At 40.3% G+C, this 16,476-nt stretch overlaps 1 long non-coding RNA gene across 1 annotated transcript; it reads right to left on the bottom strand.

Moving 5' to 3' along the window:
* Positions 1–3,760: 3,760 nt before the first annotated feature.
* Positions 3,761–9,689, bottom strand: LOC140223772 (uncharacterized). The gene is made up of 2 exons (XR_011900456.1): positions 9,360–9,689; positions 3,761–5,159 (listed from the first exon to the last, which is right to left on the bottom strand). It is a non-coding gene; the product is annotated as an uncharacterized lncRNA (long non-coding RNA).
* Positions 9,690–16,476: the final 6,787 nt, after the last annotated feature.

Genomic DNA, 16,476 nt, shown 5'->3' with positions numbered 1-16,476 from the left:
GCTCACTGGCGCCTACAAACCTAAGTGGATACTTCACGCATTGCACAATGCTTGAAGTATCCACTTAGGTTTGTAGGCGCCAATGCACGTTTTGCGCTGGCCGCCCGCCCGCCGTGCGGCGGCGCCTGAAGCAACTATTTCACAACAGAGGTGTTGCACAGTGTTATACGAAATTGAACGTATTAGGAATGACAGGCATCCTTTAAAAGTACAGATCTTTCCACGCAAAATAAATCAAGATACTTATTGTACACTGAAAAAATCTAAGAGCCTTTAGCTGAGGCAAATATAGAGGTCTATCCGGTTCAGGTTTAACAAGGTGGGAAAATCTTGAATGATAATTAAGTCCTGTTACACCAAAGAGGTGTAGAGAGTTTTAGTGAATTTTGTCTCATGGAAATTGACGCTCCCCCATTTTTACCAAAACTCTCAACTATATATTATTCTCCGTAGGACCGAACAGACAAAACAAAAAAAACAAGCAAACCCTCATTCTTCCAAGACATTTTACATTTGCATCCAAAAACGTCGTGAGCAATTGTCGTTTGTATTTACATGTGGGCCAATTTACTTTGAGTCTCAACTGGCGCGCGCGTGGACAAAAAATTCCGTGCCGAGAAAACGCGTGGACGTAAATTACTGGAAAAAACAAGTGCGCGGACAATAAATCGTTGACAAAATGTCCTATAACCGGTGAAATTGCGAATAAAATCATCTAAAGAATTGGAAGGAAAATACTCATAAGTTTAATAAGAAATTCGTGTTTCATCGAAGGAAATTTGGCAAAGTCTGATTGCTCATACGGCGTTTTTCCGTAGCACGGCAGTGTAGATTACCATCTTTGATTGCCTGGTCCAATTTGCCACCTGAAGATAAGCGCACAGCTAGGCACTTGTATTTTTCGCAACCTTTGATTTCCACAATTTAATCTTGACACTTGCTTGAAACTTGAATCTACTGTAACACAAAATTAAGTACTTATTAAATGATGCTTAGTTGTTTTCATGAATTAAGAATTTTCATAAAGTTCTGAGTATTCCTCAACGAAGGATCCCAATAGGACCGCGTTTAGCAGAAAGGAACCGAGCCACATCAGCTTCTGCCAAATTTAACTGCGCATTTGAATTTTTTTACAAGAGAATGTTTCTGCGGATTTTTTTTGGAAATTTTAGGGAATTCGCTTCGCACTATGCAGCAAATTCAGTGAAATTTGCACAAAAATCCGCATAATCATTTTCATGTAAAAATTAAATTGCCCTATTAACGTTTGCAGTAAGCTGATGTGGCTTGGTTCCTTTCTGTTTAACGAAGATTACAAGTAGTGGAGCAAAGAGAGGAAGATTTGCGATAAAAAGTAATCCTATCGTGCTCTTCCGTTCGTTGTCTCTTTCCGTCCGACAGAGACAATCTTTAAAAGTCCACGTCAGAGATTGGATCCGTGGAAAAATATTTACATTAAGCTCCACGACTAAATCACGCATTCACTGGAAACAGAAGTCAGCTTCGTACACATATTTAAAACCCGAAGAAGAAAAAAATAAGCGAACAAAAAATGGAACTAAAAGGGTTGACTCGCTTCCATTGTGGTGTGGGGTTTTTTTACGCGTAGATTGCCACTATGTGTACATTCGCGGAGACTATAATCCCTCTTAAAACACTACTATATTGCTTTTGTCCCGCTTTTCATCCAGAGTATGTTAATCTTCGTAGCTCCCCGGCCATTTCCGCTTTCATCTCATCCCTCCCTCCCTCTCCAAAACACCTTGGACGTGCTCACGTTTTCTGCTCCCTTGATAGATAATCTTCGGTGGTTTATGCGTGACGCGCTCCTATAGAAGCACCCTCGGTCAGACAAAAGTTCCGATTTACGACGTTTTTCACCCTCTTATTCGGTTGTCGGAATGGCAGAAAAAAAGGGAATATTCTTCCTTTTATTAATTAAACCCGAACTTCTCGTGTGTTTTTCTGTACAACTGCAGGCTGATTATTGAAATCGATAGACGAAGCTATAGACACAGAAAATAAAAGGAATGTGAAGGGATCTCACTGATGGAAGTGGGTGGTTGCAATGGACAAAGGAGGTAGTTACGGTAACTCTCGAGACACCCTTTAGTTAGTCCATCATTTTCTTCCTTTGGTCCATAGGAACCAAGCATTTCAACTAATAGGATCCGTTTATACTCCATATGTCTTTTTTTCTGTTACTTTGTCTATTAATTTCAACAATCAACACGCTATATACGTGTAAAAATTATTGCTGTTTAAAAGTCGGTGAAATAGTTCATTAATACTTAATAGTCTTTTTAATTTTTATCGGTGAACGAAAAAATGCGCTTGAACCCAACTTTGGACTCACCCTTCATATGTCGCAAAAGCATCTCATTAAAAAATTTGAAAAATGTGAAAAAGTTGCTGCGATTCTAACAAAAGTCATCGTGTCTGCGACGACAAATTCGCCGATACCGACAGAGACCGTCTGACTACCGTCTACTACAGGGGACGATACCACTATTCAATCACGTGGGAGCTCGTGTTGCATACACTAAAAATTGTAGGCAAACAGATATGATGTTAAAGTGATGTCTTTCCATTCAGAACAAAGCTCTCATTTATCTGTGTCTTAAGTGAGCCTGCCATTTCTTGATGTTTTACTATTTGACCACCTGGGAGCTCGTATTACACACTACATAGCCTACACTGAAGCCATCGAACACTAAACATACACTAAACATCGTAGGTAAACTAATATGCCGTTAAGGGAACGCTTTTTTGCTTCGGTAAAACATATTGTTTTAGTACGTTTGCAAGTGATTGTGCCATTTCATGACGATACCACTGTTCAATCTTGCGGGAGTTTGTGTTGCCCTCACTGATATTGAAGGCGAACTGACATGGCGTCAATGTAAGAAAACTTCTCCGTTTGGTAAAAAGCTATTTTTTTATATAAGATCAAAGTAAGCAGATGCTTTTCCAAGATAATACCATACTTTTCACTTCTTTCTCTTTTCTTCTTCAGTTTTCTCTCCTTTCCATCTTCTTCCCCTTACTTTTCTTTCCATTCTGTCCGCCTTTCTTCATTTCCTTCCTCATCTTCCTCTTATCTACAAAAAGCATCTCTTCAGTTAGCGTGCCAATCACAGCAAAGTTATGGAAAAAATAACAGATTTTTGTGTATTTTTGCGTAGAATTTAGCCCTTGATTGTCATTGTATGCATATATCCTCCAAGCTTTGGCGAAGGAAAAAAATTGAACTTTTAAAAAAGCAACATCGTTCAAGTAATAATAAATGCATTGAGCGTCCTTATACACCAGGCTGTTTTACATGCTAAACCAATGGATCTGATTCGCACGATTATAACGAATTTGCAAAGGATGAAGTTGAAATTACTCCCGTGCGGAAAGACACGTATTTCGGACTTTTGAGAGCCGTTATTAGATCGAAGAGCGCAACGTGATAACAGCCCAGTCGCGCCTGTAGGCGTGGACGGAAAACAAACACGAGATTTGTGATGTGTGATAAATGCCGGTAATATTATTTCATTAGTGCAATAGGTCGTTATGCAAATTGTTGGGCGGTTGGCCGCGAGCACACACATCACGCATCACTCATCATTCATCGCGTGCATCGGTGAACAACATGTCATGTTGTTTCGCTCAAACGTTTTTAGCGCACAGTTTTTGGCAACTTTCTCGTGAAATCCCGCCGTAAATTACTGAATTCTGTTTCAAGACACTTAGACTGTAACTGAAAATCGATAAGTTCAATAATTCTAGAGTATATTGTAAATACCAAACCATAGAAAATGTTGAGGTAACTATAATTTATAATTCATGCACACATTTATTTATGTATGTATTTCCTCAGCTTCAGAATCAAATTTAAGGACTGTAAATAACATTGAAAGTAGAAATATGATTTTATATGCTGCCTTTTTTAACCCTAGTCTGCCAAACGGATTTTTGTTACAAGTCTGCCAATTACGGGTCATTTTGACCCGTATTTGAAATACATGTGTTTGCTGTATTTTACTTCTTTTTTTTACACTTTTTTTTGGTAACTATATATTCTAATGATAGTTAGGGCCTACATTTTGAATTTTTTATTTTCCTAAAACATCCTGCACTGTTCAGGTTATGCAATTTGCACTGTTTTTGATCTAGCATTATTTGTACAGCCCGATAATCAAGGATAATTTTTAGGTTTTTTGGGGATTTTCTTCGCATTTTGGGTAGGACCGACTGGAATACTCACTCATACACATTTTTGGAAAGAAACAGTTGTAATATATTACTTTGAAGGCTTCAAGGCTACAAATAATCATGAATTTCACAACCTTTCGAGGTTGTGTAATTCGGAAGTCAACTTCGGTTTGTACTTCCATCATTCAGTTTATACACAAATATCATGCTGCAAGTTTAGGAATGTTCCAAAAACACATGGATGTGAGATCTAACACATGATATCTCTAGAACCTTGCAGGAAAGTAGAATAAAAACCTGAAAACCTGGGTATAATTACATACCAGCAATCCACAATCATAGAAAGTAAAAGTAATCAAATCTTACCTGATTTTAGCTGACCATTACACAAAAATCAGACTATATTTATCACAGATAACTTTTCTGATGCAATATTTGTTGATGGTTACATAACCTATAACGTGCGAATCAAAACACACAGTGATTGCCAACATCAAATGCACTGAAAAACAAAAATTCCCTATAGAATTATGGGTCAAATAGACCCCTCAATTGCCGTTTGAGGGGTGGTCTTGAATAAAAATTCACCACGGGTCGGAAATTTTTTTTTTCACAAAATCATGATAGTTTTGCATAAATGAGGGTTTTTGTGGACCTATATCTGAAGCACAGGTCCGTGGGCCGAAAATTAAGAAAGTTATGCATGTTTTTAGAGCCTGCCGGGTCAATTTGACCCATGTTTGGCAGACTAGGGTTAACAAAGATTGTATAGTTTACTCTGCTTGTATCTCTCTTTGTGCGATTTTCAAAGGACTAAAAACTAAAACTGGAAGCACTACAGAATACTGACATTTAATTGAAACTGTTGGTTACCCAAGCAGTAGCATTAAATCAGGTTGATTGCCGCTGGTTTAAGAGTATCCAGTATTTAATGAGACACGAAACAGATTGCTCATCTTCTGGAATAATAGAATGACAAATAAACTATTAAACGGATACCTACATAGACACAAATTTTAAAATTCATCAGATGCCATTTTTCGAAATTTGAAGGTATGGGGCATATCTAGGAAAGCGACCAATTTTTCCGTTTAGTAATCCTCCATTTGTTTTTTTCCTAGAAAAAAATGAACCGCAAGAGACATTATAAAATCGTTGGAATTATTACGCACAGTTTCGGCACCTTAGATGGGTAATTTCCTATAACTCTAGTGTTAATGGGCCTGTTGCAAACTTTTGCTAGAGCAAAAATAAGAGTTGCTTCCTATAGATAATGCCTCAAAAATTACGATGAGCGCATCGGGCAAGTCCTAAATGCACTCATAACTTCACATGATTGGCGTCGGCCATGATAAGTGTTGCCGACGATGGAACGACTCCTCTAACAAAATGTTCACCTGTGCCGTAGTATCGTTTTTGAAGCGGGAAGCTCAAAAAACCGCAAATTTCTTACGCAAATTGTGAAGTTATGGGTGCATTTCAGAATTTGCCGATGCGATCATCGTGATTCTTGAAGCAATATCTATAGGAAACAACTCTTAGTTTTGTTCTAGCAAAAGTTTGCAACAGGCCCATTAGCAAAATTGGACATTATGCACGTCTATAGCTATGATATTTCCACGAGACTACTCCAAGCTTTTTTTCTAAATTTTATTGTTCATCTCGGTTTCGAACGTTGAGAAAATAGGAAATTCTTGAGAATCCCTGGCCGAATGCATTCTCGCACTGTTCGCAGTGCCACACACGCAGAGCGAAGAACCGGATTGCCGGATCGGAGCAGAAATCAGGGTTGACTCCAGGCCTGACGCTGAAAGGGACTAAATCCGCGCCTAGCAGGCCAACTCAGCGCTACCAACCTACAAATAGCTCCCGCTTGACAGGATTAACATTCAATGGCCCCGGCGAGCCTACCCCTCCGCGCCTGTTTCCTGGCCGTTGAACCAAGTTTACGACCAGTTTTTCTATTTTTTCCGCTTCCTGGCTTTTCTTGCCCCCACCCCCCTCCCTCCTCCCTTCCGCACCTCCGCACAGAAGTTGCGGCGGAAGAACTGATCTGGTCGTGGTGTAATTAATATTGACTGAGATCTTTAAGTTTTTGCTGTCACGCTCCTATTTTGGAGTGAGGAGTTCGCTACGTATGTCTTTATGTCACGGATTGTTTTTTTTTTTTTTTTTTTTTGAAATGGATTGCCTCCTTTTAAGCGCTCAGCCGATAGGCAGCGCTTTTGATTTCGACTTGCCTCTGAGTACTAGTATACTAATGCTAATTCGTTTAAATGGCGCACCAGCTCATCGATGTGTAGGCTTTTTGGGGGGGGGGGGTCCAGTTTTAAAATAAATAAAGCTGTGAAAACCGTATTTTACGCTTTTAACGTAATGCGCGGGTAGTTTCGATCGTTTGTCTATAAGAAAATTCCTTAGCGGTAGAGTAATTCTTATCGAAATTGATCGTTGAACTCAAATGAAGCCAAAAAAACGCGCCTGATGAGCTCAACGGTGAGCTCATTTTCGGGAAACAAAATACGCGTTACGGTTCTTGGTAACCTTTGTTTGCTATCAGCTATGTTTATTCCATTACCAGCAGTCGACGGAGTTAATTCCTTTCTCACTAATACTTGACTAACCTGATCGCTTTCTAAGACGACAGTATTAGAACTTTCCCGCTTGTTTTTTTTTTAAATGGATTGCCTCCTTTTTTGTTTTCATCCACTTTTTTCCTGTGACCCTATGGATATACTTTTACTTTAGCTTTAACAGCTGCGATTGCAATCAAGAGGTACTTTCCATGATTGGTGTCCGATTTCTTCAGTTCCTACCCTAAGTATTCAGGCGCAATTTTAGAACTTACTCTGCAGTTGCGCTTGTATTAATCACTGGTAAAAAAAAACACATTGGATCTAGAGTCCAGACTCTTCAAAACATTGACAAGAAAAAGGACTCTTGATTCAATCAGATTTAAGCTCTAAGAACCAAGCCTCTTAATTTGAGCGGATTTCCTTTTGATTTAAGCTTAAATCTGATTGAATCAAGAGTCCTTTTTCTTGTCAATGTTTTCAAGAGTCCGGACTCTAGATCCGATGTGTTTTTTTTACCAGTGATGGTCGGATATTGATGTAGCACTTAAAAAAATATGGATAGTTTCAAGTTCGGTTGTGAGATTTTTAATATTTGCACTTTTAGCTTTGATTTTTCAAATCACTCCCAGTCCAAGAGCTGTTGAATCCCCGAAGATAATAGATTCCACCTGTCTCCAAGAGATTGGTGAAGGGTCTCTTTTGTCCGTGGAATCCTTTTTCTGCGTTCTCTCGCTCTTCCTATTTTATAGCCTCGGGGTGGACACCCTGCCTCCAGACTTTAGTACCTCGGGGCTTCAGATGTCTACATGAAGGGGATTTTTCCTCGCCCGGATCTGATAGGGGTTTCGGTATCCACCGCGCGGGCAGGTTGGGTCGCATGCAAATAAAGAGCTAATGTCCAAAGCTTATTAAGCTCTTAGCGTCACAACTCACACAGCGCTTTGCACGCAACGGAGAATGAACGATCGGCGCAGTCCCCGCCCTCCGTTTTATCTTTCCACACGATAATCCGCTCATGAGTGGCATCGTATTTTGCGCGCCTCCCGGTTATAACTATACGTGAGCACCGTTGCAAACTCATACGCGGAGAGAAATTTCGACACAAAAGTTTGGTTAGTACGGGAGTAAAAACACGGAGAAAAAAACCTCGTGCGTGGGACCCGAAGTTTAGGTCATATGGATCTCTGAAGTTTTCAGATTGAGCATCTGAACACTTTAGATCTAGCTGTCGAGGTTCGGATCACACATCTGAAACTTCAGTTCTTACATCTGAAGTACTTCAGATGTGAGAACCGAAGTTTTTCGGATGTGAAAACCGAAGTACTTCAGATGTAAGAACTGAAGTTTCAGATGTGTGACCCAAACCTCAGCAGCTGGACCTAAAGTGTTCAGATGCTCAATCCGAAAACTTCAGAGATCCATATGACCTAAACTTCGGGTCCCACGCACGAAGTTTTTTTCTCCGTGCACAAAATAACCCTAGCATCATGGAGAAAAAAACTTTGTGCATGGGACCCGAAGTTGAGGTCATATGGATCTCTGAAGTTTCCGGATCTCGCATCCGAAAACTCGAGGTCCAACTGCCGAAGTTCGGGTCAGACATCTGAAGTACTTAGGTACATACCGAAGGGTTTGGGTCACACATCTGAAGTATCCGGTACGTACCGAAGTGCTTCAGATGTCTGACCCGAACTTCGGCAGCTGGACCTCAAGTTTTTGGATGCGTGATCTGAAAACTTCAGAGATCCATATGACCTTAACTTCGGTCCCATGCACGAAGTTTTTTTCTCCGTGCACGGAGAAAAATAGAACCGCGCTGAGCACCAAATTTTAACTTCCACCGGATGTGATGGAGTGCAGGAAAACATGTCGCCTAGTAGAGGAAGTATGTTTGAAAGCACAGGAGGAATGTACTGAAGACAGTCGCCAGCTGTGCCCAAGTGCGGATTGGAAGGGTAAAGCAAAATCCTCATCGCCGCATGTGCTGAGGTGCAGATTCTGGTGCTCAGCTTAGTTCTATTTTTCTCCGGGAGCCTTCGGTTGAAAATTTCAAGAGAAAATGCCAGCTTGTTTCCTTGAAGAAATTTAATAAAAAACGGGTAATGAATACCAACGGCAACAAGTAAGGCAAAAAGCTAAACACCTTTTATGCGACGTTCAGCTATTTCTGAGGCGCAAAAAGATAACAGAGATAGTTCACCAAAAAACATTCATTCCCTGCAATGTCCCTTTTCCTATGAGGAAAATTAAATTTTGCATTCACGTGTATAAACTTTTATCGGGTATAATTTGGACCGAGTTTAATAGAAAGGAACCAAGCCACATCAGCTATTGCCAAGTTTAACTGGGCAATTACATTTTTTACGAGGGAACGTTTGTTCGGATTTCTTTGAAAATGTTAAGGAATTTGCTTCGTACCATGGAGAATTTCCACTGAACTTTGCACGAAAAACCGCACAACCGTTTTCATGTAAAAAATTAAAGTGCCCAATTAAATTTGGCAATAGCTGATGTGGCTTGGTTCCTTTCTGTTTAACGCGGTCCATTTAAACTGACAATGATTTTTAAAAAGAGAAAATTCACCTGATTATATATTTGATCTGATTCGGCTCAAGAATGATCCCATCTAGCCTCAGCTTGTATTTGAAGCGTCCTCTTCTCGACGATCAGGTACCTTTCGTCTTGTAGGCTGTCCCCGTTCCATAGGTAATTGAGCCAACAAGACTGGTTGTTCCCGCGAAAACTCGCCGCCAATTTCACACTCGCATTTTTTAATTCTTCCCGCGATTCGAAAACCTCCAAATGCGCCTCGGTCAGTGTCCCATTCTTCGGTTGTAACTCGTTCCCAAGCTCCATATGGATAGCGAACGCCATCGAGACCTCTCTCTTCCGAAGCCCGAAAACCAGATGGAAAGCCGATCTGCAATGATAGAGAAGAGAGCAGTAAGTGCAAAAATAAAGTTTTGAGAAAACGGGCTCAGAAGCTTCTGACCGGAAAATTTTATTGAAAGAAGCCTTTGTTCTTTGTCGATTTGCCCTTTATCGTCCGAAATACCACTAGAAATCGTTTTGAAAAATCGACCGATTTTATTTCATCTCATAAAAAGGGTATTTTTCATTTTCATGCTGGGTTTTTGTTAGGTAAGACAGCCGTAAGTGTTGTCTTCTGCATGCTTTATTGGTTGCGTTTTGGGCACACAACAAGCACAATTTCAGGTGCCACTGAAATTGGCAGAAGAGGGCGGCGCTGTACTTGAAAGCACTGCTTTCATTGGCTCTCTGGAGGAATAATGTCACTTACTGCAGTTGTGTTAGAAACTAAATCATTTATTATACGCACTTACCGGCTTTCTCATAATTTGCATGTCTCGTTTTCATAAAAATAAGATGAATTTTGCTGTTTTAGTTATTTCAGTGATTTCATCTAAGAGAGATTAGACGAATTTTGAAGCGTTTGGATTATTAAAAATAGGCAGATTTTATTTCAAGTACATCAAAAGGGTATTTTTCATCTTCATGCTGGGTTTTTGTTAGGCAAGACAGCCGTAAGTACTATCAGCTGTATACTTTCGTGGTTGCGTTTTGGACACCTAACAAACACATTTTCAGGGCAGAAATCGGTAGAAAAGGGCGGTCCTTTACTCGAAAGCACTGCTTTCATTGGCTCTCTGGAGGAATGATGCCACTTACGGCTGTTTTGCCTGATATGACATATTTTGTGCACTCACGGCTTTCTCATATGTTTCGTCTTTTTAAAAATAAAATGAATTTCGCTGTTTTAGTTATTTCGGTGATTTCACCTAACAGAGATTAGACGAATTTTGAAAGAAACTCGATTTTGGACACACAACAAACACATTTTCAGGTGAGAGATCGGCAGAAAAAGGCGGCACTTTACTTGAAAGCACTGTTTTCATCGGCTCTTTGGAGGAATAACGTTACATGCGGCCGTTTTGCCCGAAACTAGTCATTTTTTGCGCACTTACGGCTTTCTCATGTTTCTCTTCTGTGTACAATTAAGGTGAATTTTGCTGTTTTATAGCTATTTCAGTGATTTTATTAAGACCGATTAGACGAAATTTGAAGGAAACTTGGATTGCATTTTGCAGAAAGGACCCACTAGCATTGCAATGTTGCTAAGATTGTGCAACTTCTTTTGTCTTGGAGGAAAAACCCGATTATCCATTCATAGTTTCTATTTTCCTCGCTAAAAACTGTAAATTTAAGACAAAAATTACCATCTAAATTTCATAGTTTTTCACGATTTCCGCAATTATATTGCAAAAGATGAAGTTGCGCAATCTTAGCATCATTGCAATGCTAGTGGTTCGTTTTTGCAAAATGCAATCCACTTGATGTAAATAATTTGACACTTACTGCTCTCTTGGCTGTCACGCCAGAGGTGCTGGTTCGTCTGCTCCTCGATCATGCTCGTGTCCACGTATGTGACGTTGAATTTATTCGGGAGCCGTGGGGGGTTGATGAGTTGAACCCGGAGGGAGTGCGCTAGCGTCGTCGCAGGAACCGGTCCCTTCCTTTCTTCGGCCACGAGGACCACGACCAACATGTCCAGGAACCGGCGCATGTTCAGGTGCGAACCGTCTACGTCGAAGAGCGCCTCGAACAAGTCGTCCCGGAATTGTTTGTTCCCGTGTATTGGGCATTTGCTCGTCGTCACAGCCATGAGCAACCTCGAGACGTGTTTTTTTACCTAAATCAAGAGAAATATAAATCACCGTAAGACTGCTATGCTAAGGAAAAACGCCATATGGGCGTTCAGGCGTTGCCTTTCCTTAGACAAACCACTAATTTTCAGGGAAATTTGTGAATATTTTTTTTTACACCTCTCTACCAGTTACAGATGCAACATTGACATTGTGACTATACCTTCTCGTGAAACTGAGTTTCCAATTGAATCTTGAGCCCTTATAGTCTATACTCCTTCCTGGTAATAGCTAAGGTCAGTTCTGCCGTGCTAAGGAAGAACGCCGTATGAACATTCGAGAGTTGCCAAATTTCAAATGTATTGAACATTCGAGAGTTGCCAAATTTCAAATTAAGATGGAAGAAACCAAGGGCGTCACTACCGCGGTGGATGACGTCAAAAACCCGACTTTTCAAAGGGTGATATCTCGGTTAATATTGAACGTGGAAAGTTGCGGTTCGGACGGATCCTATATTATTTCAGCTACTCTACAAGGAACAAAACACGATTATTTGACCAGCGCAACATACCCATTAGCAGACTCTAGAATATTCCCCCAAAACAGCAAGTCCATCTATGATTTTTTATACACCGGCTGGACAGACTCCATTGGCGAAACTATAATATAACTCCTCGGGGGGGGGGGGGGGGGGGCAGATAGGTATCTATCTCATCAATGGGGACCCGGAGATACATTTTCGCCAGTGGCGTGGCGTGAAGGATCGATTATCGATGTATCGCCATTTGAAGCTATGGTAAAGAATCGATTACTAAGGTGTTCGCTGCGAACGCCCTGATAATCGATATTTTTTCATAGGTTTGAATGGCGAATCAATCGATGTATCGCAAAGCACGCCACGCCACTGCTTTTCGCTGCAAAGAATCGGGGAATAAATTGTTCTAGCTTTAGAGGGAGTTCCGGAGTAAATACTAGACTTGCCTCTTGATTCGGTATCTGGTAGGTGTCAGGAGATGCTGCCGAAGGAAACAAGTAGCCACTGTCCATGAGATACAAAGTAAGGGTGGCACGCGTAATGCTCGTGCACTCGCCAGTTCTCCGCAACTCCTGTAGTTCTTTCACCTCTCTGTGTGTCCATCCGTTTTTAGCAAACCAGGCCCAGGCAGAGGGGAAAGTGCACTCTTCGAAACACTCCAGCAAGTGCTGTCCGAAACACTCCGGCAAGAAAGCCGCTGGGAGCGTCAACAGTGAGTCCAGCTCGGTCCAGTAAGATCTCAGCCTCGTCGAACCACTCAGCAAGAACCTAATAGAGCAGAATAATTCAGTAAATATAATTCATAATTCAGCTCGTCCCTTCAGAGCGATTTATTTTTGCAATGGTGCGACATTCGATTAGTTTTCTGACTAACAGGTCTTCGTCATCTTCATAGCTATTCCATCTAGAGTGATAAAATCAACAAATTCATGCTAAAAGGAACTATGTTCCAAGCAATCCTTATGCAAATAGGTCCTTTAAGCATAAATACGTCCAAATGATCCAGACACCTTCGGCTGGATACGCCTTCAAGTGATTGTGATACTCCAAGCCCTTCTGCAAAGTTGGTTTAGTTGCTCCATCAATTCAAACCCAACTTGTTTAGGAAATCTGATGTAAATTATGGCTGGAAATGATTGTTGACCTGATGTCCTTGAAAATAATTTAAAACGTTCAGCTCCTTACATTGGAAATTGGTCTGTTTTCTGATTCGAAATTGAGTTTTTCGCTCACGAAACAAATTAAAATGCTGACTTAACAATTCAATTGCAAAAACAAGTGACTGCAATGTTTCAGTGTAGATTTTACAACAAACAAATGCTACTTTAACCACCCCCGTGGTCAAATTAACTTACAATAGAGGATAAAGTAGCATTTTTATGTGATGAAATCTACGTTGGAATAATTGCAGTCACTTTTTTTAGCAATTGAATTGTTAAATCAGCAAATTAATTTCTGCCGTGCTCCTTTAAATAATTTGAATATCCACCTCATAAAGGCACAGTTAGCCAGACTCATTCAAATTTGGTTTTTTTGGCACAAACACAGAAATAGCTGTGATATTTTAAAACATGTTTGCGCGGCGCCATGAGCTGTGACAAAATGAACATACACCAACCTGTAGATGGAGTACGGATTGAACTGCGGCTTAACGGGGTTCGAAGGCACCTGCATCTGGTTTAATTTTAAGCCGTACCAAGTGTCTAGTTGGTCCACCGTCTGATTTATGCCCCACGACGCTATCAGTCCTGTCACTTGGGACTTGGATAGACTGAAGAATTTCGCGAGCTTGTTAGAATGTGTCAGGCTCTGACGTTTACATCTACTGCAGGATACGTACGGCCGTAGAACACCTATATTTAATTGAAACAAAAACTAAGACTGAAAAGAGAAAGGAATTTGCTTAAAAATTCCCTTCTTTGGATGGTTCTTTGTAGCCCTCTTTTTGCATGCAGCCTACTTAAATTTTCACTGTTTTTTCAGTAATACCTGAGATCCTCCAAACACTTTTTCTTTTGAGAAGACTTCAGAAACTTTAGAAAATTCTGGGTCATATTCACAGTTTTCCATTATGTTTAGGTCCTCGTTTAAGCCCAAGAAATTTATCGGTTATGAAAGTCTTGGAGTTTAAAGGCTGACCGTAAATATGACCCTTAATTTTTTACGAAGAGCGTACGATAATTTTTCAGAGACAAATGAGATAGATAGTTCCTAAACTGGCAAATTTTGGAACACATCTCATGACGTTTTGTTGACACTTCAATAATTTTAATCAGAGGCATATTTTTGTAATTTGGAGTGTTGATTGTAATTTTAACTCAGGAACACGAGATTCGGTGCTTAAAAGTTGTATTTCTGTCTCTAATGAATCCATCGTCTAAATTTTGGAAATAATTTTTTTGGTAATTAGTAATGATGGACGGATTCCGTACCACACTGAAAAAAAATATCACAATCTCAACGATACTTCCAGCTGATTTCAGCGCCAGCCATACGAGTGGCTGCACTAGTTGGAAGTGTAAAGGCACCAGCCAGCGGCACAGTTAATCTAACCATACTTAAGGGGCACCAGCTGGAGGTATGGTTGATCCAACCACACTTTCAGCTGACTTAACCATACCTCTGGCTTGTGCAACTACTCTTATAACTGGCGCCAAAATCAGCTAGAAGTATAGTTGGGATTGTGATATCTTTTTTTCCGTGCATTTCATTCTTATTTACCTGTAATGAAGGATTTCAAGACAGTGACATCAGCTGAGAAATCGTCTAAAATATCAATTCTCTTAAACATAATAAATTCCATTTTAGCCAACGCATCTTTAGAGCGCAGCTTCGGATCCGAGTCAAAGAGCAACTCTTGAATCTGAGAGTCAATGTTGTCCACCAAAAGAATGGGCTGTTTCATGAACTGCTTCTGTAAAAGCCTCTTCAGGAGTCTTAAACCTTCAGTAACCTTAAGATGTAGATCTATCTCTTGAAGATCCTGGTTATGCTCCAGGTATCGTCGCATCAGTTCTTTTTCTTCATTAGATATTATCGGCGAATGTATCAAATAAGCGTGGTCTAAAAACGCTGATTTAATGGGACCATTGAGAAGAAATCGCAGGTATGATGGTGAATCATGTGTTTGATTGCCTTTTGTGTCGAGATCAAGGAATATGACCGGGTGTTCCCCAAAATTACTTTCGAAGAACTTTTTTTGCTGGAAGATGTGTAAATGTGCACCAGTGCTAGGGATCGTATCCGCGAATGTTCGGTAATTTTTATGGGTGCGTTTGTCGGTTTTTTTGGTTCCATTCTCGTGGGTGTCGATTTCTAAAAAGCGTTTAAACATATCCAAAATCGTCGATTTCCCGAACCCTCGAGGTGCGGAGAAAAGCACGTGGTCATCCTCTGAGCCCATGAAAGTATCGATAAAGGCCGTCTGGTCGATGAAGAGGTTACTGTTGCGAAGCATATCGAAGGGCCTGTAAGACAGTGTCGCATCCTCCGAGATCTGCCGACAAAATCCGAATGAAATATTATTTAATATCTTATTTACGCGTGAACGAAATGTAATAAGTTAAGCCTGGGTTCATGAGAAAAAAACTGAAGAAAGTGACCGTTATTATTTTTGTGACAGTCTCAGTGACGTAGGAAAATACAACAAATCTATGTAGCACATGTAGCAATGAATTGCAATAATATCGCAGAAAAAAAGTCTGTTCCACGCAAGGGACACAATCAACTCAATAGATCGTATTCGATACATCAAACAGGTGAGATTGTATCGATACCGATTGGTTCAAAACATAAACACAGCCTCAAAAGTCAATTTAGAAATCGGAGGGAACGGGTCTTTTGTAACAGATGTTTTATTCTTTTGAGTACCAAATGCCAATGCAAAGTGAAATTGTAAGGAATTTTCTCATTTTCAGCTTTTCCAACTTAAATCCTAACAGTTTGGTTTGAAGTTATGTTCCATTGTTTTGAACCAAACGATACATCGAACCATTATCGAATACGGTCTATAGACTTTTTACAAGGAAAACCGCACAAAAAGCACGGTGGGAACATTATAAAGTCTGTAATCGACTCTTAAACGCGTAATCTGCGTACTTAGAGACACGTTTTTTTTTTCAAATTTCCCGTTTTCCGCCGGAAATTTTTCTTAATCGCCGCCTATACCGGATTTGCACGGATAAGGGACTAAAGAAATCCTAATCTGACTAAACTGACAATTTCGCCAATTCTTTCCAGTGTATGGTTTCAATTGAAGATCACAAATTTTGTTTCCTTCCTCTTTCCTTGGTTTGCAAGTACAAAAACTTCAGATGAATCGCTATCTCATACACAGCAAAGTTTTCAACGGTTCGCGAGATCGTTCACCTCGGTAAGGTTTTCTTAAGTGAAAAACACCAATAAAGAGAAACATAGTGTAGCTGTAATACCTTTCATTCTGTGGGTAGTTTAATACATGCTAAGCGCTTTTCGACTGACAAGAGGGACCTCATCAGACAAT

Source organism: Bemisia tabaci, chromosome 8 (assembly GCF_918797505.1).
Source record: "Bemisia tabaci chromosome 8, PGI_BMITA_v3".
Classification (NCBI taxonomy): Eukaryota; Metazoa; Arthropoda; class Insecta; order Hemiptera; family Aleyrodidae; genus Bemisia; species Bemisia tabaci.
This window is presented reverse-complemented; position numbering and strand designations above follow the sequence as displayed.